The sequence below is a fragment of the Bufo gargarizans genome, chromosome 1 (genome assembly GCF_014858855.1).
Source record: "Bufo gargarizans isolate SCDJY-AF-19 chromosome 1, ASM1485885v1, whole genome shotgun sequence".
Lineage (NCBI taxonomy): Eukaryota > Metazoa > Chordata > Amphibia > Anura > Bufonidae > Bufo > Bufo gargarizans.
In genome coordinates this window covers 262,751,783-262,777,811 of record NC_058080.1, presented here as the reverse complement: position 1 = coordinate 262,777,811, position 26,029 = coordinate 262,751,783, and the positions used below count along the sequence as shown (strand labels likewise).

The following is a 26,029-nucleotide window of genomic DNA, read 5'->3' as shown; positions in this document are numbered from 1 at the left end:
CTGAAAAATAGTCATTGAAAAGTAATGTTATTTTATACTACTTATAAGCCATATGCTTTTAAGGCATTGTTCACCATGTATCCGGTATTATATATTTATATGTGTTTTGTGTCAGATATTGCAAAAAAAAATATGGTTACGACAGTCGGTGTGGAACCACTTTGTTGACCAACAGATTTGGCTTAGGGCTAATCCTAAGGGCATTATTCTGGCAATTGCGTGGTACTCACCCTTTAACCCCTATACAGGGATCTGGACTTCGCTGCAGAGGAGCAATCAGACCACTACCTCTTGCAACAGTCTCTGTGTAGTTGACAGCTTACTCACGGTGTCAGAGATACCTGTGCATATCTGGGAATCAGGCAGAATCGTCCCCAGGGACAGGACTAGGTCAAGGCTGGCAGAGTACATGGACAATGAGAATGAGTCCACGGTCAGTGCACGCATTATAGAAGCAACACGGGTAACAGGCACATGTCAGGACAGTGGTACGTGGTAAATAGGCACTGTTTGGTATACAAGCAGACAACAGATGAGCAGACCTTCTCAGGGAACTTAACAAGCTAGATAACCTTATTGCTCAAGGGAAGGTGCCTTAAGTATCCCAGAACTGTCAGCCATTAGATGGTGAAGATTAGGGCACGCATGCTGACACTTTAAGAGTTGGAGGGAGAGCACAAGTGCCCTATGGGCAGGGGTGGAGAGCCTTTGCCAGCTAGAAGGCATCAGCCTGCATGGAACGACAGTGTCTAGAGGATGGTAGCAAAAGAGGTGGTTCCGGCCTGACAGGTGAGTTTAACATGACAGTGGTGGATCACAGCTGCCACTGTAACAATGATATAGAAAAGGTAAAGTGCTGTGGAGATGCATTTATATGCTTTCTTTTAGTCTATGATTACATCATGTTTATATCATGGCACAAACAGCAAATTTATCTATTGATCCCCATTTATCTGGTTTATTCCAAAAAGCTGACTTGTCCAGTAAGTACCATTCTTTATCGTATAGAGTAGTCAAGTGGGGTATGCTGTCCTATGCAGAGAAATCCAAAACAGAAGTATACCATGCTGTAGGAGGATGTTGGCTGTAGGATGCCTCTACAGTAACAAATGTAACACCCTTCTGTAGGAAGTTTATGTTGTGAAATTAGCTAGAATGCCTAACGTATCTGTCAAGCAGATTCTCGCACCCACTTTGATCCATGTCTTCTTAACGTTAATAAAATGGAATGTGTCATCAGAAAATTACCTATTATTTATATCAAGTTTTTTATGTTAAACAGATTTTTCAGGAATTTTTTGTGATGCTATTTTTAATTTTCCATGTCACTATCTAAATTTTAATAAAATCCTAAAGTCATTTTCACACTAGCCACTAAACCTACTAATAGCCATAATTTCTCAGTCTGTAAAGATCACTTTTCTGCAGTCATCTTATTATCATCACATACAGGACTTCTCTGACAGATATCACCTATATATAGATTACAATTTAATAGGTATTTGCTTGTACCCTGACCTTTGCACAGGTCACAGAGCATGCCTAGAAGACTCTCCCATAGTCAAAAGTCAATGGAGCTCCTCCTGACGATTAGCACATGGTGGCTACTGAAAAGTATATCTCTAAATGCTGTTAACAAAAGCTCAGGCAAGATGGAAGCTCCCTAGTCAAAACTGAAAAAAAATCTACAGTTAAAAAATAATTATTACAAAATGGAGATGTGTCACTATTTGGTCCTAACTGGCAGCAAAAGTATAGGAGACACATTCCCTTTAAAAAAAAAAAAGAAAAGTGCATGTATATATGAAAAACGTATAGGTGACACATTTCCTTTAAGTAAGGCTTTCATTTACTTAGATTCTTTAGAAGTCATTGTCAACATAACAGGAAAGGATTATGTTTTGTGTTAATATTGTTTCAAATTGATAACTAGGAGAACTATAAAACTAAAGTTTGCCTATATATATTGTAGGGATTCGCTCTGGTAGGCAGGTTAGCGGACACAGTATAGAGGCAACCACAAAGTCTTTAAATTAAACAGTTCAGTATTTATTCACACAGAAGGCAAAACAAAATACCAATAAGCAGTCTTGGTGCTCGTTCACACCATGGAAAGTCCACAGAACAAAACATTCACCTTGTTAGCAGTTTTTCATCAGCGGTCCCCAGCAGGCTTTAGGGGCCTCAGCCCTTTAGCATGGCACACATCTTCAGATGCCAAAACACAGAGACTCCACAGCTTCACTGTGAGATGGTGGATAATCCACCCCACCTGACTGCTTTTATAAGCCTCCAAGACCCGGCCTGGAACGTGGGGAGTAGCCACCCACCCAGCACTTTGGCTACTCGCAGTAAGAGCCGTCCCGTATTAACTTTACAGCCATACTAACCAGCTGAAGTGTCAGACTGCAATAATGACATTTCAGGGAATAACCGGCTCTTACCTCACCGAGGCAAGGGACCTCAGTGACACATACCGCCCATCAATGATGACCCCTTGTTCCTTCCTACAATAAATATATATATATATATATATATATAAATACACATCATATATTTTATAGATTTAGCATATGCATCTCTTCCTAACTATAGATGTTTTCAGCTAAGGCTTTCTTTATATCATGTTTTTGTCCCATGATTAACCTATACACAATGTATATATGTCATATAATAGTCACTGAGTCCGTTTTTTACTTCCCATGGATGACTGCAATTTTATTTTCAGTATTTTGTTGGCACAATTATACTCAGACTAAAATACCCTGGGGAAATTTATCAAACCTTGTGCAAATGAAAAATAAAATACTTGCCCATGGCAATCAGATTCCAGTTCTCATTCCTTTGCATCCGTTTTGATAAACCTTGTTGTTTTCCTATTAGTTTCTTTTTATTTTTTTACATGGGTATTCTGGTTATATTAAGTTATCCCCTACCACGGGGTAGGGGATAATTACCAGATTGGTGGGGGTCCTACTACTGGGGTCCCGACCAATTATGAGAACAGGGTCCTTGTATGCCACAGAGCCCCCCAAAATTAACATATCGGCTGGTCGGTTAATTTCAGGTGGCTCCACAGGGTATGGGGCCCTTGTTCTCATGATCAGTGTTGATTGTAGTGGTAGGACCTCTATAGCCTAATAGTTTTCTCCTTTCCTTTGGATAAGGGATCATTTTTATAACCAGAATACCCCTTTAAATGAAAACAAATATAAGCTCATCACAATCCAGCTCCAGAAACACAGAATAGTATTCTAATGGATGTTTTAAGGTCCTAGCTTGTGACAAAGATTTATGATCATGTCTATTTAAACACTTCATTTGCCTGATGTTTGATATACAGGATTCCTTTCTTGAGGATGTACAGTAATTACAATATACAGGTTTAAATGAGTTTTCCAGGAGTTCAATATTGATGGTCTATCCTCAGGATAGGTCAACAGTATTTTATCAGTGGGGGTCAAATTGCCAGAATTGTGATCCCGATCTGCTTTTTGAAGGGAACATGAGTGCCAAAGTCTCTTCCCCAGCCCATTACATTACGTTCATTGGTCACATGGGCTTGGACTGCAATACCAAGCACAACCACTATACAATGTATGGTGCTGTGCCTGGTGTGCTCATATGAGATCTGCAGCCTCTTCAAATATTGATGCCTTATCCTGAGGACAGGCCATAAATATTTAACTCCTAGAAAAACCTGTAACTTCATGTCAATATATTTTTAGTGTTTTGCAAAACATGTAATATTATAGTTATATAGTGTAAATAAGGTCACTATATACCGTAGATTGCAGGACCAGCATCAAAAGTGGTTACATTTCTGGGGCTAAAACATTGCTGGCCTCTTCCTAAGTCATCAGTTTTTGATAAGTGAGGGTCTCATCATTAGAAGAATCGTTGGGCCATCAATGTTTGATTAGTAGCACCTCTGCGAATCAGCAGGATGAAAGGTCTATGGTACACAAACCCCATTATTTCTAGTCCAGGCACAGTAGCTCATTTCTACATGTAGCTATGCCTAGCACTGAGGCTCAAGCCCATTCATCATGGGTCAGGCCCCCACTGATCAAACATTGATGGCTTGATAGACTTTTAATTTATACTGCTGGAAATAGGCTTTTTTTTATGCAAATAAATGCAATTATTTATATGTGATAGGTTATAGGCAGATATACAAATAATTAAATAGGCAAGTCATAAAGTTTGAGCAAAAATGCACTAAATTTATTAGAAGATATAGACCCCTTAATACATTCTGCATATCATCCAGGCAATTGTCACCTAAATAGCTTAACCGGGGTACACAGCAACCCAGCACTGTGAAGGTATATCCACTAAACTAAACCACCCATAATAGAAAAATACCTCTACACAACTTATTATCAAACAAACTGTATTCAATAAATTAATAAAAGCATGCATAATACATAGACATCAATTGGCGACAATCAGAGATCCAAGAGAGCACATGGAGGGCGCTACAGTATCAGCTATACTAAATCAATTAGCAGTGGTGTACTAAGGGGGGGGGGCATGGGGGGCAGTCCACCCCGGGTGCCGACTCTCAGGGGGTTGCCAGAAGCAATGAGCGCTTCCATCAATACAGATGCAAGTGCATATTGCTGAAGCGCTGGGAGCTGGGTCCTGTCATTCACCGCTCAGCTCCCCGCACTCCTCCCCTCCTTCAGACCGGCGGTGCTCTGAATGGTGAAGAATTAAGACTTCTCCCTGCTTCACCATTCAGCCTGTAGACATGGATCGTGCTGCCGACCTGTGTGGGCGGAGCCTGGAGTCTGGGAATCTGCATAAGTTTCACCCATACCGTGCTGCAGAGCAATCTGTGCCTGAAGGGAAAAGAGAACTGTGAGCTTCAGGAATGGGACAAGGTGAGTATTTACTGTGTTTTTTTTTCTTAATACAGAGGAGGTAAAGAGGGCTTTATTACTATGGAGGGGGCACAGAGGACTTTATTACTATGGAGGGGGCACAGAGGATTTTATTACTATGGAGGGGGCACATAGGGCACTATTTCTATGGAGGGGGCGCAGAGGGCTTTATTACTATGGAGGGGGCACAGAGGGAATTACTACTATGGAGGGGGCACAGAGGGCATCACTAATGTCAAGGGGGCACAATGGGCATTTATACTATGGAGGAGGCACAGAGGGGCATTATTACTGTGAAGTGGCACAATGGGGATTTTTACTATGGAGAGGGCACAGATGGCATTACTAGCACAGTGAGCATTACTACTATAAAGGGGCAAAATGGGCATTATTACTGTGAAGGGGGCACAGTGCGCATTATTACTATAATGGGGGCACAATGGGGATTATTACTATGATGGGCACATAATGGGGATTATTACTATGAAGGGAGCACAATGGGGATTATTGCTGTGAAGTGGGCACAAAGAGGGCATTATAACTGTGAAAAGGGCACAGAGAGGGCATAACTACTGTGAGGGGGCACCTATAGGCATAACTACTGTAAGAGAGCACAATGTGGGCATACCTACTGAGAGGGGGCGTTGTTTCGACCTGGTTGGTCTTTATCAAGCTCAGGAGCTTGATAAACACCTAACAAGTCGAAACGTCGCTGTCTCAGTGAAATAAAGGAGACAATATCTAAGATATCGGATTGACACAGTTTTCCATTATATTGCAAGTTATTAAGGAGTTTTGGAGGCCAGAATTCAACGCTGCGGGCACCGCCACTAAACGGAAGAACTGGAAAAATACAGTGAGTAGTGCTGTCTTATCTACAATTGATGAAGCATACTGTGAGGGGGCACACATCTGTACACAAAACTACTGTGAAGGTTGTACAATGAGGGCAATACTAATGTGAGGGGGTACAATTTATTTTAAAGTATTGGGGGTGGGGCGGGGGAATGCCATAGAAAGTAACCCACCCCTGGTGCCAAACACCCTAGGCACACCACTGTCCATATGTCATAATTTAATCGAATGAGAACTAAGCCCAACACAAGCATTAATCATGTACAGGACTCCGAAGATAATCCAATTTTATAGCTTAAGATCGTGTTGAAGGCAAAAACATAATTTAAAAAAAGGAGCGAACATCTATGGATTACCAACCGATATGGCCGCACGCTCTTCCCAATGCAGTTTCTCCTTAATACTTCTTCCGAGGATAGAGACAGACAATTTAACCCTACTCTTTTTTATACTAGACTTAATTCATTGTAATTGACCAGCTATTATCTATTAAAATTTCATTTAGGCTCATATAAATTCAACACAAATCACAAGTGCCCATTTGGCCTGGAAAACGCTCCTCTATCTTCTCTCTCTCTCTCTCTCTCTCTCTCACTCTGTCTTCAAGTTCCCAAAATTTTAGAATTGACTAATTAATCTTTAATGAAAAGTAACAAATTATGCCACAAATATAGCATGCACCATACTTTGCAACTTTTTTTTTTTACACCCTTGTTGTGGTGTAAACCATTTGATAATTGTGTCTCGTGTTTTAAACCAATTAGTAATGATTTCTCTGGGATCTTTGTCTAATTAGTTTTGCCTACAGATTTGTTATTAAGCAAGTGGCATATAAGGAGTTTGCATGGCAACCCTTTTTCCAAATATACTGTTGTTATACACTATATACAATTATAGATTATATCAGACATTATGATTTATACTACAAAAGTTTGACCTGATTCACTTAATAAGATATTTGCACAGAGTGCTATGTTTTTGAGACAAGGTAAATTTTGCAGCTCTTGATCTATGCCGCCATGGCTTGGGGGAGCCAACTTCACATATATTCATATGACTATAATTGAACTTAGTGGGAGCTGCACACATTTGTATGCAGACAAGGGAGGATATTCAGTGACAGGCCCTCTTCCAGGGTTTCCTTCACTTTTGATGACAAAAACAGCACAGCATGTAGAGATGTTATTACCCTCCGAACAAGAGAGACCTTGATAGAATTCTGTCGGCCATGATTATAAGTCAATGGGGTCCATCAATCATCATTTGGATGTTATATGACAGAACATAAACTATGATGTTAGTGTGAACAGAACATAATAGTTGCTTACTAACATACAATTCTAATGTTTGGAGAAGTTGATATGACTGACTTTAAAGGGACTACGTCATAAAAAAATGATTGTTTAAATCACATTAACATCTTTTTAATGAAATTTGATGATGTTATTTTTAAGTCCCCATGTCAATATCTATATTTAAACAAAAAAAACATAAAATCCTGCAGGATTTGCACTGATCCCTAAGAATACTAATGGGCCCCACTTCTTGGTCTGTACAGATCACTTTACTGCAGTTGCCTGCTTATATGTCATTCTAATCCTGCTTATAATGATATCACCTCTGTGTATAGATAAGACAGGATCTGCCATGCACAATAGGTGATTGTGAAAGCTTATCTATTCTTCCCTTGTACAATGACCTCTGCACAGGTCACAGAACATGCCTAGAAAACTCGCCCAATAAGTCCCCTCCAGTCCATTGTGTCTATGGCCCACGTGGCTGCTGTAAAGCAATTTTCGTAACGCTTTCAAAATCCTGTTAAGAACAGCTTAGGCAAGATGGCTGCCTCATAATCATGTTCAGGAAATAAAATAAATAAATATGTAATCAGAAAATAAAAAGATTAGAAAAAAAGGATGTGTGTTGCTATCTGGATTTAATTGGCAGAAAACATTTTTGGTAACATATTTCCTTTAACCTAATTTTGACAGCAATTTAAATAGCCTTCTTTGAGCCCATTGATTTTCTAAATGTGTATCAGCAACCCACAAATCATGGTTACCAGCCTTCATTATAGCTGTTTTGTCCGATGCTATAACGAACAAACAAAAACATTTTAAACCTTAGTGGATAATTGTATTCTGTATATCCTTATTATCTCTGACCATTGTTCTTTATTTTAGCACTATAGTCATATTTTTATTCAGTTAGTGTACGCATAGCAAATAAAGGCTGTGTTACAACCTTTGTCTGATTACACACATTACGGTGTTATTTATTTCATACTTATTTGCAACAGCCACTGCTATTTTATCGAAAGACATCAAACTTTCTTTGTCCTATGTTTCATTTCCATAGAAACTGCTTTGGCGGTCGTAAAATAAATTCAAGGGACAGTTTATTTTGCTTTTCTTGCTCTCTTGTCTTATTTCTTTGTTGTCTTGAAACACAAAGTAATACTCTTTAGGGGGAAAAAAAAGCAGATGAGTTTCAGGTTAAATAGGATCATTTAGGCCAAAACAGACAGGGAAGAGATCATAAGGTCAGAACACACATATTTATCAAGATAGAATAATGTCTGACAGGTGTCTACAGATGAAATGGATTTAATGTAATGGATTGGTATGTACAAATGTTTACTTGTCCTGTAGAGCAAATAGAGATATTTTATTGTTTGCATCTCTCTTGTGTCTAGATTCTTAGATCTTTCCATTAAGTAGATGCCAGAAGCAAGAGCTTCGGATGAATAATCAAAAATGCTGTGCTTGTAGGGTAATCACCAGCAATACAGAGAGTGTCATGTTATAATGAAGTCAGCCTCTTGCAAAGCTGACTTTGAGAAATGGGAACTAGTGATAAACAGAAAAAATATAACATAAATCATGTGTGCATGTATGCAAACTTTTAGAAACAAATAACATAACAAACAAGCTGAATGTGCCAAAAGTTCATAAAACAAAAGCAAATAATTTGTCCTTCTTTAATATTTAGTTTATCCTTTCTTATCCATTTTTATCTTTTTATTAACAATAGCATTTTTTTAAATTATTATAGTTAAAGGATTATGCTAAAATTAGATCCAGGAGAAAAAAAAAGACACACAGGGAGCCTATTGTGCACCAAAAGACTGCAACAGAGTGCAAAGAGTTCAGTGAGATAATTGAAACCCTTATGCCTCCTATTCAATTTAGCATGTCAATGTAAAATAATGATTATAATAAAATTATAGAAATAATTACCATGAAGATAGTAGTGTGAAATTAAAAACTTAAATGTAAAAAGGGTTTCTTTAGGACATACTAATGGTATACTGCAGAGACATGCTACTTATGTTTAATTTTTAAAGTTTTAATTTTTGTGACCAGGGGCATAACAAATAACCATAGTGGCATACCAATACTTGCAGGGCGGCCCAACTTCACCATGACCTCACTCACTCACTAGTGTTTTGTTTTTCATCCGTTCTTTGAATTAGTTTTCCATGAAGTGTACCTTTAACTTTCTTTGTGTAAAAAATTATAGTTTTTAATTAGTAATATTTGTAAAATGTATAAACAAAATGCTAAATTGCAGACTTTTTTTATTCATTGCTTTATTTCACATATTATTTTTACTTACTGTTCATTGTCCATGCAACATACATTTCTTGTGTGTTGGACTTGTAAGTTATAAAGGAATTAATATACTATAAATAATTTATAGTGAATACATGGAATCACATTTAGTGTATATGTATCCGAGTATCCATGATCTGTACTAGTGATGAGTGCCATAGGCAATGTTCAAATTTGCTATATTTGTCACATTTTTGTCCAAATATTCTCCATAAATTTGCAAATTCGAGAATTCATGATCTCCAGTCATTATTTTCTTGATTGCGAAAATCAGCAATGTAATATATTTGCAATAAAAAATTGCGATTAGTATATTTGCGATCAACACTAAGGGGTAGGCAACTTTCCTATTGGTTGCTAGTGATGTTGCTAACTGCCAATATTTGCGATAAATTTGTGATAAATTTGCAATTAGAATATATATATATATTAAATATTCACAAATTCTCAAAGTGTTGATATTCGTGATTAACACTAATCTGTACTAGAACTCTAAAGATTTTCTAAAAAACGAGTCCCTAAGAACCACGAGTCCCTAAGAGCCGAGATATTATACTGATAAAAAAAAAATATTACCCCTGACTATAGGATACCATGCTGTTTTGTTACCTTTTGGATCAAATTCAGCTTTGAATAAAAATGGAACATACATGTTTAAAGGGGTTTTCTGAAATCAGAATACAATAGAATAAATAGAAGAATTGGAAAATAATATCCCAGCTGATAAATTCACTTCCTTTCTAGCACCATAGCTCTGATGGTCCCCCTTGCTCTCCATTGGTCCCTGTTTACTTTGCTGCAGCAATGATGTGTATATCTACCTACATGAACACTGCAGCAAATTACTGACTGGAGTAGTGTATGATTATATGTTCTTTATGGTAGAAAATCAGGTCTGATTACCATTAACCTCTTGGTACAAGAAATGTTTTAAATTTCTTGGTTTTGTTTTTCCTCCCATCCTTGTGAAGACTTCCAGTAACTGTACAGCCCTGATCTTATTGTGGGGACTCTTTCCAGTCATGAAAGGGAGCTCCCCCTCTAATTAATTTATTAACCATGTCATCTTAGAGGTTAAATGTCCATGATTGATGTTATCTCTGATCACTGACACTGTTGGAGAATGTTTTGTAAAACAGCAACTCTCCTCTAGCTATGATGTGTGCTCAGTTAGTGATCCAACACTTTATTTAAAGATCCAACATTTGCTGTACCTGTAAGGGGTTAACGTTTTTTTGTGGTGTTGTGTTTTGGTAGCTGGGGCACTGCCAATGTTCCTGCACAATGAGGAGTAAAATATCAGCTGTAAAGCTCAGTCAGGGTCCTGGTCTAATGATCAAGACCAAAATGCTCTGATCATTTAATCCCGTGTGTGATGCAATCAAAGCTGATTCTGGCATGTTATGGTAAAAGCAAGGGGATTAAGGGATCCCCCTTTGATAATGCCACAAAGGTTTTATGTGACACAGTTTATATGGATAGACTAACCAGAGTCTATTCAAGTTATGCATGTTCATTGTACCTCTTGTTAGGGCATACTTAGGCATCAAGACACAGATTAATATACAGTACTAGAATGCATTCAAGTACATTATTGTGTAAATCAATAATGATTAAAAAAATTCCAATTAAAATAACATGGTAAAAATGAAAAATAAATAAATAAAAACACTTTTGACATTTAATAAATTTTGTAAAACACAACTGGTACAAAACAACAAAGACATTTGTTATCAACATAGCCAAAACAACTGGTTCTAGAATAACCTAAAACATTATTTTAAGTGATTGCTGAATGGCATAAAAAAAAAGTACAAAAGATTTAGCGTTTTCATCCAAATAAGAATTAAGGATGAGCAAACTAGTTTGGATGGAACCGAGTTTGTTCCGAACATTGTTATTTTTTAAATGGCAGACAAACCTAAAATGTTTCAGTCTTGTTTTGGCCAAATCTACTAAAATGGTGCATAGCTTGGTGGGAAAAAAGCACTAAGGAGGAAGAAGAAGGGGTCTCACATGACCTTGAGAGGAAGTGAGGGGTGAGGGCTTGCCCTGATTGGCTCCCGGGATAAGCCAATCAGCGCTGCAGCAGGCAGGGAGATACCCTAGCAGAACAAGCAGAACACAATTCTGTGCGGGGCTGTGAATGAGGGTGGTTGGCTGTGACAGTGTCTGCCAGGAAAATTATCCTAGGGAGTCAGGCAGACTCAGAAATCAATCTGGGATGGTCAGAAATCAATAAAGCTTATTGCCAAGGAGAGTGAAGGGAAAAGCTAGTGTGTGTTGTGTAGAATAGGGAAAAGCAGGGCAGCTGACAGACAAGGAGAGAGAGGATAGGATCTGTGGCAGGATTCTGCAGTAAAGATGGCAAGGAAGGTGAGGACAGGACCCAAGAGTGGGAGAGGGGTGCTGAGGAGGGGGCAGCCATCAGTGAAGAAAGGCAGTGTCAGTAACAATAAAGAGTAGAGGCCATACCACCCAAAGAACAGGTATGGCCACGTCTACTTCAGGATCTGGTGATGTTGTTGATGCTGTGGGCGAGTTAGGCCCAAAACAGGCCAAAGCTAATCCTAGCGTGGCTCACCACACAAAACCACAGCTGTGTGCAAGATCTGCAGGGTTAAAAAATCGGTGGCTGTACAACACTCAATTATAGGCACCAGAGGTCTATTGTAGCACTTGAGGTGGCATCACCGGATCCTTTGAAAAAATGCAACTGGACAGCATTCCCTATCAGAACAAGTTTGTCCTCCTTCTCCTGGTCCTCTTTGTTTGAGCCAACCTGAATCCTCAAGTAATACGGTATCTTTGTAATCATCATTGTCATCACTTTCTTCTCCTGCTAAGACTCCTCCTTGTCCTCCACTCAATTGTGAGACCTCTATAACGGAACATTTGACTATGATTTTTTTTTTCTCCATCAGCAATTAATTTGTCTAAAAACAGAACAACCACCTGGCCAGGTTGCTGGCAGTGCAATTGCTGCATCACTATTGTAGTAGTACTCCCATATGGTGGAGAATGTGAGCCACTCCTTGCAATTCTTGCTGTGCGGCAAGGTTCATGCCATGGCACTGGTGGACATCTGGAGTATCTGTTATGAGCAGGGACATGTCTTTCACAGACCACTTGGTCTATGTTTTTTTGTGGCAATGGAGAGGCAGCACCCCAGCAACATGGCCAGATTATTTTCACCTCCTCTCACAATATCATGGGGCTGGCTCCCACAGCAGGCACTTATCTACCCCATCCAACTCCACCTCCATTGACAAGGTCCCGTCCTCAACAGCAGCAGGGCACAGCGTCATTCCCACTACCCATCTTTCCTATCACGTATCAGGTCAGGCATTGCCACATCTTGTTGGAGGTGATCGGCCACATCGGGGGAAGAGAGTAGGTACACCAGTGAGCAGTCATTCAAGCAGCATCCCGCTGGCTGGCTCCAAATGTTCAGCAACAATGGGCATATGCAGCATTTGTTAAATCTGTTATAAAGTCACCAACAAAGACAAAAGTCAAACTCACATCAAATATTACCCTTATGATAAATTCTCTCTAATGGCTGAAAGTTCTGGCAGTGGAACAACATATTATCAATTTATTTTTTTGGTGCACATCTAATAAAAAAAATATGATATATTGTGAACAAAACAGTCAACTTCTTTAAATATAATCAATACAAATTCAAAAGATCAGGAAACAGCAACAGACTTTTAAGTTGATGTATATTTTAGTCCCGTATCTGAAATTATACATATTGCTTTAAGAGATTTTACTTTATATTGCCATGTTAGGAGGTTCATTTATTCATAATTCAGCTGAGTTGACTAATGATGAAAAGTCAGAAGACTCATTCAAAATGACAAAGCAATCCATAAAGTCTGCAAAAACATCTGTGTCATTGGATAGAAAATTCATCTGATTGGAAAATTATTTTTGGTCTGTCTGTGGGATTTTCAGTTCAAGGCATTGCAAATTTGAATTATAGCAACATTTGCCTTGGCAAGAATGTATCTTATAAGTGTCGTAGTAAATATATTACCATATTTATGTTATCAAATGTTTTGGTGTCTTAAATTACAATGCAATTTTAAAAAGATTGTGCTGAATTGAGGAACATAGTTCATTTATTTAGCCTTTTAGACAACATACTATTCTTATTAATTTGGTTTGCTAGCCTTTTGTAAATCTAGAGATTGCTATTCTTCAGTAAATCTAGATATCTTAGTTTATTTTATCACACAAATTTCAATACTATTTTTTTCTGTGCTGGCTAAATCCAGTACATAGACCTTCTCTTGCTGCTTTCACATGTTTGTGTCTAGTCCAGGAAAAAAGATCTATTGCAGGACAACATATACCAGACCAAAAAAAGCCTGGTCCAAACTTAGTACATCATAATAATTAGAGACGACTCAGACTAGCAAAATCAAAGTCAAATAAATTGACTTTGATCCAAATTTCAGGAAAAATGTAATTCGCATCAAAGGTAATTTTTTTTCCCTTTGTTGTAATGTTTATATTTTACTGAACTGATGGTAAAAAAAAAATATATATATGTGTGGTGACGTTCAACATCACCAAGTCACCGCACTGGCTGAGCACTGTGATTTCACCGTGCTCAGCCAGTGTGATGGTGTCGTCACATCACTGTGCAAGATTTTGTACGGTTTCTTCCATCGAGATGGCCGCGACAGCCTCTCCTCAGGCAAATGGATAAGGTGAACATTATTTTTTTCTACTGTGTTTAACCCCTGAAGGGCCTCAATTTTAATGTCAGATGCAGTGATCAGCTATGAACGTGGAATCTGAATGAGGGATTCAATGATGGAAGGCAGTGTGATCGTTGTTCCCCGTCATTACGCCTGATAAATACAATGGAATGTGAATTGTGGTGAAGTAATTTGTAACAAATCAAAGCAGCCAAGCCGCTGAATAAAATGTTTGATAGCTTCTTTCATCGCTAATAATAATCGATGGTACTGTGAATTCCCCTGGTCAACTGTCCCATACTCACAGCATCATTTGATAACAGGACAGAAGACCCACATTCAGGCTGGAACTCACTGTATTATAGCTATGATGCAGTGAAATCTGCTCAGATGTCTGGTCTGGGAAGTGCAGCTGTCACGCACAGTTATGTGAAAGCAGTCTAAAAGAGGTGACACACAGTTATTGATATTTTTTGATCCAAAGCCAGAGATGGTTTGAAAGTAAGGAGAAAGATAAAGGAAGGACTTTTAAAAAACCTCAGCAAAAACTGCCATAAACACCTAAGTGACACCACACTAACAGTAAAAGTTATTAAAAAGAGGATGTTGATCTGCTGTGTCACTTAAATAGATTTGACTTGAATAAACTTCTAAGGGCATTATCTATGTGGCACTCTTGGCATTCACACTTTAACCCCTGTACAGGAGTCTGAACCACCAGTCCACTACCTTTTAAAGTAGTCTCTGTTCAAGTGACCGCTGAGCCACGGGATTAAAAGGCACTGGTGTAGAGCACTGAGGGATCAGGCAAAGCCAACTCAGGACCAAGCTAAGGTTATGGTAGGCAGGATTTGTGCAATCTGATAAACAGTTTGAAGTCAGGGCGGGCAGCAAGGGATCAAATCTAGGAAGCAGGTAGAAATCTGTACACGGGCAAAAGAACACAGAAACAAAACACTTTTGCAGGAAACTAGCAAACTAGAAACTATTACTCAGGTATCTTCCCTTAGGAGATGGTGCCTTTAGTACCCCAGGGTAGACACTCATTGGCTGGTGCCGAAATGGGTATGTACAGACTGTCCCTTTAAGAGCCAGAGGGAGAGCACATGTGTCTTATGGAGAGGACTATCCAGCAAGGAAGAGACCTCATCTTGTGTGGAGGGACAGAGCTAGTCACAATCAGGAAGGAGAAGAGAGAGGCTATCAGGTATAAGTCCACCAAGACCAAAGAGTGGAGCAGGTGAGATACCATGGGCTACCATTATAATAGGAGTAAGACCCGCCAGTTCACTATCTTTGCAATCCTTTTCCTGTAGGTGCATAGTAGCCTAAGATACAGTCTATAGAGGAAATATTAGGACAAACTTCTTAACCATTGAAATCACATGTTTTAAACATTCTCATTGCCACATGAAATTCTTTTTTCTTCCTAGCTATTACAATATGAGAGTTATCAGTGCAAAGTTGAAGCTTTCAGGAACCCTAGCAATTCAACAATAAAATTACATAGCTGATGCTAAAACGAGCAGTGCTTAAAAGTTGTCAATGCTCTGTTTACTTTATAACTGCAGAGTTCCAGACCTCATCTGGCATTGACATCACCACATGGGTTTCCATGGCTGAGCCTTACATCACCAAGCACAATGCCATTCATCAGATGGAATAGTGTAAAGCTACTGGATTCTGGAGAGGTGGAGGTGTGTTCTGTGGTGTGACAAATAATGCTTATCTATCTGGCAGCCTGGTGGATGAGTCTGGAATGGAGTGTTACACCAGCTCGCTGCTTCAATGTTTATGGCGAGCAGGTAAACAGTAAGGAGAACACAGTGCTCACATGAGTGCCACGTTCTCTTTCAAACAGCTGATTGGCAGGGGTGTCAGGTGTCAGGCCCCTGCTGATCTGATATTGATTACCTATCCTGAGGATAAGTCACCAATATACCATAGGAAACCAGACAACCCCTTTAACTGTCTATGTAGATAACATGTATTTACAAGCTGAAACAATGTTAAATAGTGTTGCAGACCACACACTCTTTAACACCACCTCCTCTGTGTAGTCCACAACAGTGAGACCTGTATATCCGTGTATGACATGGACCTAAAAGCTAGCAGAAACACTTGTCTCCTCTGGTCTCCAGGTCCATGTTCCATGAAACACAGACCAAAGTAGCGCATGCCCTGAGTCTGTGGGTCTGTGAGGAAAAACAGAGGTGTCACCTGCACCATTGATTTCAATAGGTCCAAAAATATAACATTATGAATCAAGCCTTCGACAAAGAAAAAAAAAGATGAAGTCTAAATAATTATTATTGCTACTAAGTAATTCAAATAAATTATAGCTCGGGTATATTTTCATAATCTACAGCCATGCGGAGTTTAGCTCAATGTTATCTGTGGTATGAATAACACAGGCCTAACATTAATCTACATAATACTCACATTTAAATCATCTCTCTCTAAGGAACCATTAGTTAAAAACACAGATTATATATCCTTAACATTATTAAAGTGTCACACTCTTTACCCTTTTCTAGACAGATTAATTATATAGATCCAAAATCTGCCTTTATTTTAGCAGTAATTGCTCTCAGCCAGCTCGGCTCAGAGAGACAGATGTTCAGTATGGGAATGAAACATCCTGTGATACACCATAGGGATTAGTGTCCCATTCCTACTGTGCTTCAGAATTGTGATGAAAAGCTAGTGGCCTGATACAATCTTTAATATTCCCCAGTACTCACAGAGGTGATTCTGCATATTAGTCTAAGCTTCGATCACAAAACGTTGTCATATTGCAGTGTTTGGAGTGGATATAGATAAATGATAGCTATGTCACTGATGGAGAAGTGCATGCTGTTCTCTCCCCAATGCTGTGCAGCACATTTACATAGAAATAATATTAGAGAAATGAACAAATCTGCAATAATAATTCAGGTTTGAAGTGTCCCTTGACATTTAGGAAGCTTACTTTTTAGATAAGAGTTTCTTATATAAATTCATCACATGCGCTTCGCTTAGACTTTCGCTGATTCTCTCTTTGCAGGTAAGAAATGTTCTACTGTCAGGCCAGAATTCAATTAAATGTGGAATTAAATGCTCCCTTATCCAAACCAGAGCGGATTCACTCTTGTGTTTCTGCAAAAAATAATGATCTCTGAAAATGATTTTTTTTTAAGTGACTGGTGAAATATTTTGCTTGAACAAATTATTGTATATCTTATCTGCAAATAATAGAGAAAACACATTTATAATCCATGAGGAATATTTTACCGAAGAAAGTAAATAAAATAGAAAGGTAAAAGCGAAAGCTACGATTATAATGGTGACTTTTTTTAGACTTAGCATTTATATTTCAGCAGAAAACAGCTAACGGACCTTGGCTTTGGGAACTTCAGGGCATCATAATTTTGGTTGATAATTTATGAACTGTTTGGTTATAGATTATGATGAGGTATATTTACAGTGATTTATCATTATTCTCATTTACTGTATTTAGTTCTAGGTTAGGTAGGCATTGTTCAGATTAATTTACTCCCTTTTGCCTATATAACACCAACATATTCCATATCAATGTATTGAAATCACCATCTTTTATGTCATTCAATTTTCAATGTGGCTGACAATGTAATTTCCTCTATACCAGTATGTAGGAATGAAGTAGAAAACTTAAAAACCCCAAAACATGAAAACATGGGGAAAACATGCAAGCTCCATGGTCAAGTTTTAACCCAGGATCCTAGTGTTACAAGGCAATACTTCTAACCACTGAGCCACCATGCTAGCCAAGTTGATTTTTAGGGAACCTGCCACTATATCAGACCTATTAATATAATGAAATCAGTTTGATATTGTAATAGAGTTATACTAGTGGTTACAATTACACCCAATAAATGACCGCAGGAGAGGCAAAAAGTTGTACCTCCTGATTTTTATCACAAGGTGTATCATATGATCGCTTGCAAGTTATATAGTCTGTAATTCCTGTTTTTGAGTTGTTGGGTGTATGTAATGAGTTCAAATCCATCATGTTTTTCCTTAATTTATGGACTAGTATTTTCTACTGTATAAGACATTGAAGACCAAAATAAAGATCTGTGTACTTTGCACTAGCTTATATCAGGCATCACAGTGGCTCAGTGGTTAGCGCTGGTACTTATTGAGTGCTGTGTTCATGTTTAAGGCAACATCTGCATGGACTTTTCAGGTTCTCCCTTTCTTTGGGTAGGTTTCCTCCAGGAACTTTGGTTTTTTCCCACATTCCAAAGGCATACTGGTGAGGAATCTAGAATATGAGCTCTACTAGGGATCATGAGTAGGGATAAGTGAAGTATTGTAAAATTCTATTTGGCTGCTTCGACACATTTTTCAAAAATGTTGCTTTGTGATGAATTACTTCATCACAAAGCGCATTTCTATGTAAGTAATGGGTGCAATGAAAGGGAGCAGCGATTGCTCCACCCCCGTCATTGTACCCCTCAGATGCCACATTCATACATGATTGAGGCATCTGATATAAATAACAGACTGTACAATTTAAAAACAAAATCTTGCTCTTGATCTTGCTTGAAGATCTGGCACAAAATCTCATGTGGCCTATGAAGACATCATCATGCCGGCCGGCGTGGTGACGTCATACGTCACTGCACACGGAATTTCGTGCGAGATCCTCAAGCAAGATGACGGCCGCTGGCCCATCACCAGCAAATGGGTTAAATTGATTCTTTGCTACCACGAAGCACTAGGAAATTCGGCTTTGTGGCCAATCAAATTTATCCTAAAATTCAGTTCGAAGTCCACTTTGTGGACTTCGATTCGCTCAACGCTAATAGTGAGCTATTATAATGTCTGTAAAGTGCTGCAGAATATGGTAGTGCTATAAACTATTTGACAGACAATGGCTCACACCCTATGTTTCAATGCAGTGCTGAATCCTCATAATAAATATATCCATATATATGTAAATATTCTAAATCTGACTATAATATTAAAATATGTAGTAGTTATCAGTATTTAGGTCATATATTGCTGAGAATAAAATAAGTAATGAAAACAACAAGTTTTACCAATCAGGATTGGTCTTACCATGTCCGATGTGTTCTTTTGTTATATAAGCTACAGAAATAAATATATAATATTCGAAAACCATTTTAGAAATTATATCTCAGCAAGTAAAATAGAATTGTATTGATGATAGAGTAATGCCAAGTTCTTTTTGTAAATATATTCTTTCTTTCCATCAGTGGCAGGATCCATGCAGTTGTTAGATTTGTTCTACAGCAATGAGGTTGTTGCATTGGGAATCTTAAAAAGGCGATTACTCATACAGTAAGGACAGAGCTTGGGCTGGTTTCCAAATAATTTTTCAGTGATATAGTTTCCATCATCCTAGTATTCCAAGCGTAGTGAACCATCCTTATGGCAGCATTTCATAGAGCAGTAGCCACGTTTAAATTAAACTTTGTCTTACTCTGCACCAACAAATATAATGTAAGTCACATAGAAACAATGTTTTTAAAGAAAATGTCATCTAGATCAGTGTTTCCCAACCAGTGTGCCTCCAGCTGTTGCAAAACTACAACTCCCAGCATGCCCGCACAGCCAAAGGCTGTCCAGGTATGCTGGGAGTTGTAGTTTTGCAACAGCTGGAGGCACACTGATTGGGAAACACTGATCTAGATATAGCTATAGATGAATATTTAACTCTCCAACAATATATTGTTCACTTCACGAACACCCATTGACTATAAACGTCCTTTGAGCGGTTGTTTATCTCTGTAAGGACATTCTGGAACGTCCATTCAGAGATGGCAGCTGCAAGCTAATTGTGCAGCTGCCAAGCAGGGGGCCCACTGTCAGTGACAGCAGGGCAACCCAGAGAGTAGTGTATACAGATCAGGAAGCGCGTTGCGCTTTCTGTCCCGGCCTGGCGGTCATGTGACTGCCAGGGTCGGGAGAGTGCAGTAGCTGTCGCATCTTCTACAGACCTTGATCAGCCCTGCACTGAGGCTGTACAGAATAGTATACTGCTGTACAGCCTCTCTGGGGGTGTATTTCCCCTGTAACTGTGGCTACTATGTCAGCCCCAGTTACAGGAGAAATGAATAATGAAAAAAAAAATGTGAAGTTAAATGTCCCCCAGAGGTCTTGTATGACCTTATGGGGGACGCAAAGTGTAAAATAGATTTAAAAAAATATATATATAAGTGTTTCATAAACAAAAAGGTTTCACATATAAAAAAAAACAAAAAAACAATTAAGGTATTTAAAAAATTTTTTTTTTTTTGAAAAAGATAAAATAAAATATTTGGTATTTCCGCGTCCATGACAGTCAGCACTATAAATATATCACATGATCCACCCCATCCAATAAACACCATTAAAAGTAAAAAAATAAAAGCTGTGTCAAAAATGCAATTTTTGTCACTTTCCATCACAAAAAGTGCAACACCATGTGATCAAAAAGACATATGTCCCACAAAATGGTACCAATAAAACCATCACCTCATCCTATAAAAGAAAATTGCTCAAAAAATAGAAAAAAAACTATAACTTTCAGAACATGGAGACATTAAAACATATATTTTTTTGTTTCAAAAATGCTATTATTGTGTTAAAGTGAAATAAATAAAAAGAAGTATATATATTAGGTATCGCTTTACCATCAGCAGCGAGTGTCAGCTGTATCCTGACACTCTGCTGTAACCCCTTAGATGCCGCTGTCAGCAGCATCCAAGGGGTTAACAGAAGGAGGGGCTCCCTCTCTCAACCATCGGGCTGCCACGGTGCAATGGCAGTGGCCCAATAGTTGCCATGGCAACTAGATGCCTTGCAAAGGCGTCCAGTGTTGCCATCTATCAGTGTAAAATTGATAGTATTATACTTTGCAATGCAAGAGCATTGCAAAGTATAGTATAGCCATTAAGCCCCACTGTATCTTCAAGAACCAAGTAAGACTTGATTTTTTAAAAAAGGTGTGAAAATGAAAAAATGAAAAAAAATTATAATAATAATTTAAAATAAAATTGCCTTTTCCCACATCCTTTCATTTATAAGTGATTGATAAATTGCTAAATAAAATAAACTGTACATAATTAATATCGCTATGTCCATAATGACCTGATCTATAAAATGATCATAGTACCAATTCCACATGTTGAACGCTATAAAAAATAAAAATAAACAATGGCAGAATTGCTGGTTTTTTTTGCTTCACCTCCCAAACATATTTAATAAAAAGTGATTAAATAGTTATAGGCATCTCAAAAACCAAAAACCAATAAAAACGACAGCCCATCCCACTAACAATAAGCTCTATGTTGACGGAAAAATAAAAAAAAAGTTATGGGTTTTAGATTTTAGTGATGCAAAAAAAAAAAAAAGTTTAATAAAAAGTGATTTTATGATATAAAAGTGGTAGAACATGAATAAAGCCATATAAATTTGGTATCACCAGAACCGTATCAACCAACAGAATATAACCATCTTGTCAAGTATACCAAATAAAGAACCCCATAAAAAATAAAAATAAAAAACACTGTCAGAATTGCAATATTAGCCACTTTACCTCATAAAAAAATAAATAAAAAGCGATCAAAAAGTCATATGTACCCAAAAATGGTACCATTAAAAACTAAAGCTCAGCCCACAAAAAATTAACCCCAACACAGATCAGTGAACAAAAAAAAAGGTTATGACCCTTAAAATCTATTTCAGCAAATTTCATGTTAGAAAATGCAGTTTACAACCACATATAGGGTGTTGTCTTATTCAGGAGAAAATGGGTAACAAATTATGGGGTGCATTTTCTCCTGTTATCCCTTGGTAATATGAAAAATTTGGGCTCTTTCGCAAATTTTCCTTGTAAAAATATAGTTTTTCGTTTTCACAGCCATGTGTTTCTAAATATTATGAAACGCCTCTGAGGTAAAAGTGGCCAGGAAACCCCTCAATGAGTTATTTGAGAGATGTAATTACCCAAATGGAGTCCCTTTTGGACCGTTTGTACTGTAGGGGTGCCATAGTGTGCCTTAAAATATGACACAACACTCAATAGCTATTCCAGCAAAATCTGTTCTCCAAAAACCATATGTTGCTCCTTTCCTTCTGAACCCTGTCGTGCGCCCATACAGCTGTTTGCGAACATACTGTAAATGGGGTGTTTCCGTAAACTGCAGAACTAGGATAATAAATATTAAGGTTCATTTTGCTGTTAACCTTTGCTGTGTTATAGAAAAAAAAAATTGGATTAAAGTTGAAAATCTGTACTCTACGTACATTCAAATTGAAAAAAAAAAACTATAAAGAAGCTGCCAGACCGCATGAAATTACAATACCAATTTATTAAACATGATTAAAGGAACAATACATGATAAGAAAAACAAAACAAGTGCAGGGACAAGGCGACATCACCAGAGGAGAGCACACTGGCAACAAACCACACTGCTTTACATAGAAAAGAGGAAGATAAACTGCAAGTGCAGTCATATCAGTATAATCAATTATAACTTTAGAGTGATTATAACAGATTGAAATGCTTTTGGAGGGATATTAAGATTCCAAAACTAAGTGATAGTCAACGGGAAGCACTAGACAGACCCATCTTACTGAGTGAAGTGTTGGCTGCAATAGCAGATGCTCCTTCTGGTAAAACAGCGGGCCCAGATGTTTTACCTATATAATTATACAAAAGAGTTTTGGGGGAGTAGATTGTTGGAAGTCTTTCTATACTCGAATAACTTGACGTGTTTACGGGAAGGATGCTCTGGACCCGTGTTTGTACCGTCCTATTTCATTGATGAATAATGATTGTAAGATCCTTGCCAGAATATTGGCAAGGAGACTGAGGGGGGTAATTATGCACTTGTTGGGTTGCTCTATTCTGTCTCTAGATGCGACAAAAGCTTTTGATAGCGTGGAATGGGGATTTTTATGGGATACCCTGGGTTATTTTGGTTTTGGCTCTGAGTTTATTAAGTGGGTGAAGATCATTTATAAAGACCCAAGAGTATGGATATCTGTTAATGGTCAATTGTCTGAGAATTTCTGCATTGAGAGGGTTGCCCTCTTTCTCCCTTGATTTTTTTCTCTGGCAGTGGAACCATTGGCAACCAAAATGAGACAGAATGCAGGCATAAAGGGATTTGGAGTGAAGGAAAGTAAGGATAAAATATCACTTTATGCAGATCTGTTTCTTGGTGATACCAATGGGGCTTTAAAACAGGTGATGACATTGATGGAGGAATATGGTAGTCTTCCAGGTATAACAAGGTGGAAAGCCAAGCGAGGACAGCAGTACAGAGGGGGCGGGATCTGCAGCACTGCAAAAGGGAGAAGGCAGGCCACACCAAACAGGCCTGCAACTGCTCCATGGAGCACCCCCTTGCAGAAATCTCCCTTGGCAAGGGGTAGATGTTCCACAGTATGGTGCTTTTTTAAGGAAAGTGCGTACAACAAAAGAATTGTAATTTGCAACCTGTGCCATATGAAAATTAGCCGGGGCGTGAACACTAACAACCGCACCACCATCAGCATGATCCGCCACATGGCATCCAAGCACTGTAATAAGTGGGATGAACGCCTGGGTCTACAATCTGTGTCTGCGGGTCACACCACTGCCTCCTCTTCCCCTATGGTATGTGTTGGCCAATCCCCTGTCGAAGGCGCAGACCCCGATGCCTCCCGCCCTGCACCTGGACCTTCGCAAGCACCATCAGCGACCACATCCACTTCCGTGTCCCAGCCAGCTTCCACATGTCCTTACCCCAGGCCTTTGAACACAATTGCAAATACCCAGCCACCCACCCACAGGCCATAGCACTAAATGCACAGCTTTCCAAATTACTGGCCCTGGAAATGTTGCCATTTAGGCTTGTGGACACTGAGGCCTTCCGCAGCCTGAAGTCGGTGGCCATCCCGCATTACGCAGTACCCAGCCGCCAATATTTTTCAAGGTGGGCCTTGCCCGCTTTACACCAATGTGTGTGCCATAACATCACATGTACCCTGACCGACGCAGTTACTGGAAAGGTCCACTTAACCACGAACACATGGACAAGCGCATTCGGCCAAGGATGCTATATTTCCCTGATGACACACTGGGTGAATGTTGTGGAGGCCGGAAGCGAGTCATACCCTGGGATGGCATAGGTGCTACCGACGCCAAGGATTGCGGACACTACGTCATTCGGGGTTTCATCAAGCACCTACATTAGTGGCTCCAACATCCACTTTTCCTCCTCCGCCTCCTCCTCCACTTTCCACCTCCATTTTATCCGTGTGCTGCACCAGTCAGTCATCAGTCGGTAGCTGGAAGCAGTGTAGCACTGCAGTGGGGAAGCGGCAATAGGCCGTGCTGAAGATGATATGCTTAGGAGACAAACAGCACACTGTCGCAGAGCTGTGGCAGGGGATAAGAGACCAGACTAAGCTTTGGCTCTCGCCACTTAACCTACAGCCAGGCATGGTTGTGTCTAATAATGGCCGAAACTTGGTGGCAGCTTTGGAGCTCGGCAAGCTCAGACACTTCCCATTCCTAGCCCACTTGTTCAACCTTGTGGTTCCGTAGTTTCTCGAAAGCGACCCCAATTTGCCTGAGCTACTGGTGAAGGTGCGCTGCGTGTGTGCAAATTTTCACAAGTCATCGGCAGCTTCAGCCGGTCTGCTAACGCTGCAGCAGTGCTTGAAATTGCCAGTTCACCGGCTGTTGTGAGACGTGAGCACGCGCTGAAACTCCACGTTCCACATGTTGGCCAGGCTTAGTGAGCAGCAGAGGGCAGTAGTGGAATACCAGCTGCAACATGGTCGTCACCTTTCCAGTCAGCTTCCACTATTCACAAGCGAGGAGTGGGCATGGATGTCTAACCTCTGTGAGGTTTTAAGAAACTTTGAGGAATCAACACAGATGGTGAGCGTCAATAACGCTATTATCAGCATAACCATCCCACTTCTGTCTACTCAAACGCTCGCTGCTCACAATTAAGGCGGACATTTTGCATGTGGAAGAGGTGGAAATGGGGGAAGACATTACACAGGGTGATAGCCAGACCACCCTCAGTTCGTCTTCGCAGCGTCAATTGGACGATAAAGAGGAGGAGGAGCAGGAGACGGTTGCCTCCGCTACAGAGAGTAGTACCCATGGAAGTTTAATTTTATCTGTTTAATGTGGGTGGGCAGAAGAGGAGGAAGAGGAATGAGGAGATTGAGAGTGATCCTCCTGATGACGACAGCAAAATCTTGCCTGTTGGTGATCTGACACATATGGCTGACTTCATGTTAGGCTGCCTTTCCCGCCACCGGCGCATTATATGCATTTTAGACAACACGGATTACTAAGTGTTCACCCTTCTCGACCCCCGCTACAAAGGTGAACTTCTCATTTCTCATTCATGTGGTGGAGAGGACGAGAACAACTTTGCAATACCGAAGATCGTTGTTAAAAAATTGCTCCAAAAATTTCCATCTGACAACACTGGCAGCAGAGTCAGTAGTTCCTTGGCCAACCGAGGAGGGGAGACAAGGGAACATACAGCAGTTCCAACAGAGGCAGGTAAACACTCTCCAAAGCCTGGGACAGTTTCATGACACCCCGCCAGCACTCTCACCCCGATGCGCGGTGTAGTGTCACAAGGATGGAAACAGTTTGGAAGATGGTGAAGGAGTACATAGCAGACCGTGTCAGCTTCCTCAATGATCCCTCAGTGCCTTACAACTACTGGGTGTCCAAGCTGTACACATGGAACGAACTGGCGCTCTACGCCTTGGAGGTGCTGGCCTGCCCTGCATCCAGTGTTTTGTCTGAGTGGGTATTTAGTGCTGCTGGTGGCATTTTAACAGATAAGTGTATCTGCCTGTCAACTGAAAATGCTGACAGGTTGACTAAAAATGAACAAGGTCTAGATTGACCATGACTTCTCGACTCCACCAGAGGAAAGCTGATGAACATAAAGGCACTTTAAAT

General features: G+C 39.5%; 1 protein-coding gene across 2 annotated transcripts in view; it reads left to right on the top strand.

Moving 5' to 3' along the window:
• CCSER1 (coiled-coil serine rich protein 1) overlaps window positions 1-26,029 on the top strand; it is a 1,109,040-nt gene that overhangs the window by 896,681 nt on the left and 186,330 nt on the right. The gene's annotated exons all lie outside the window — the stretch shown is intronic.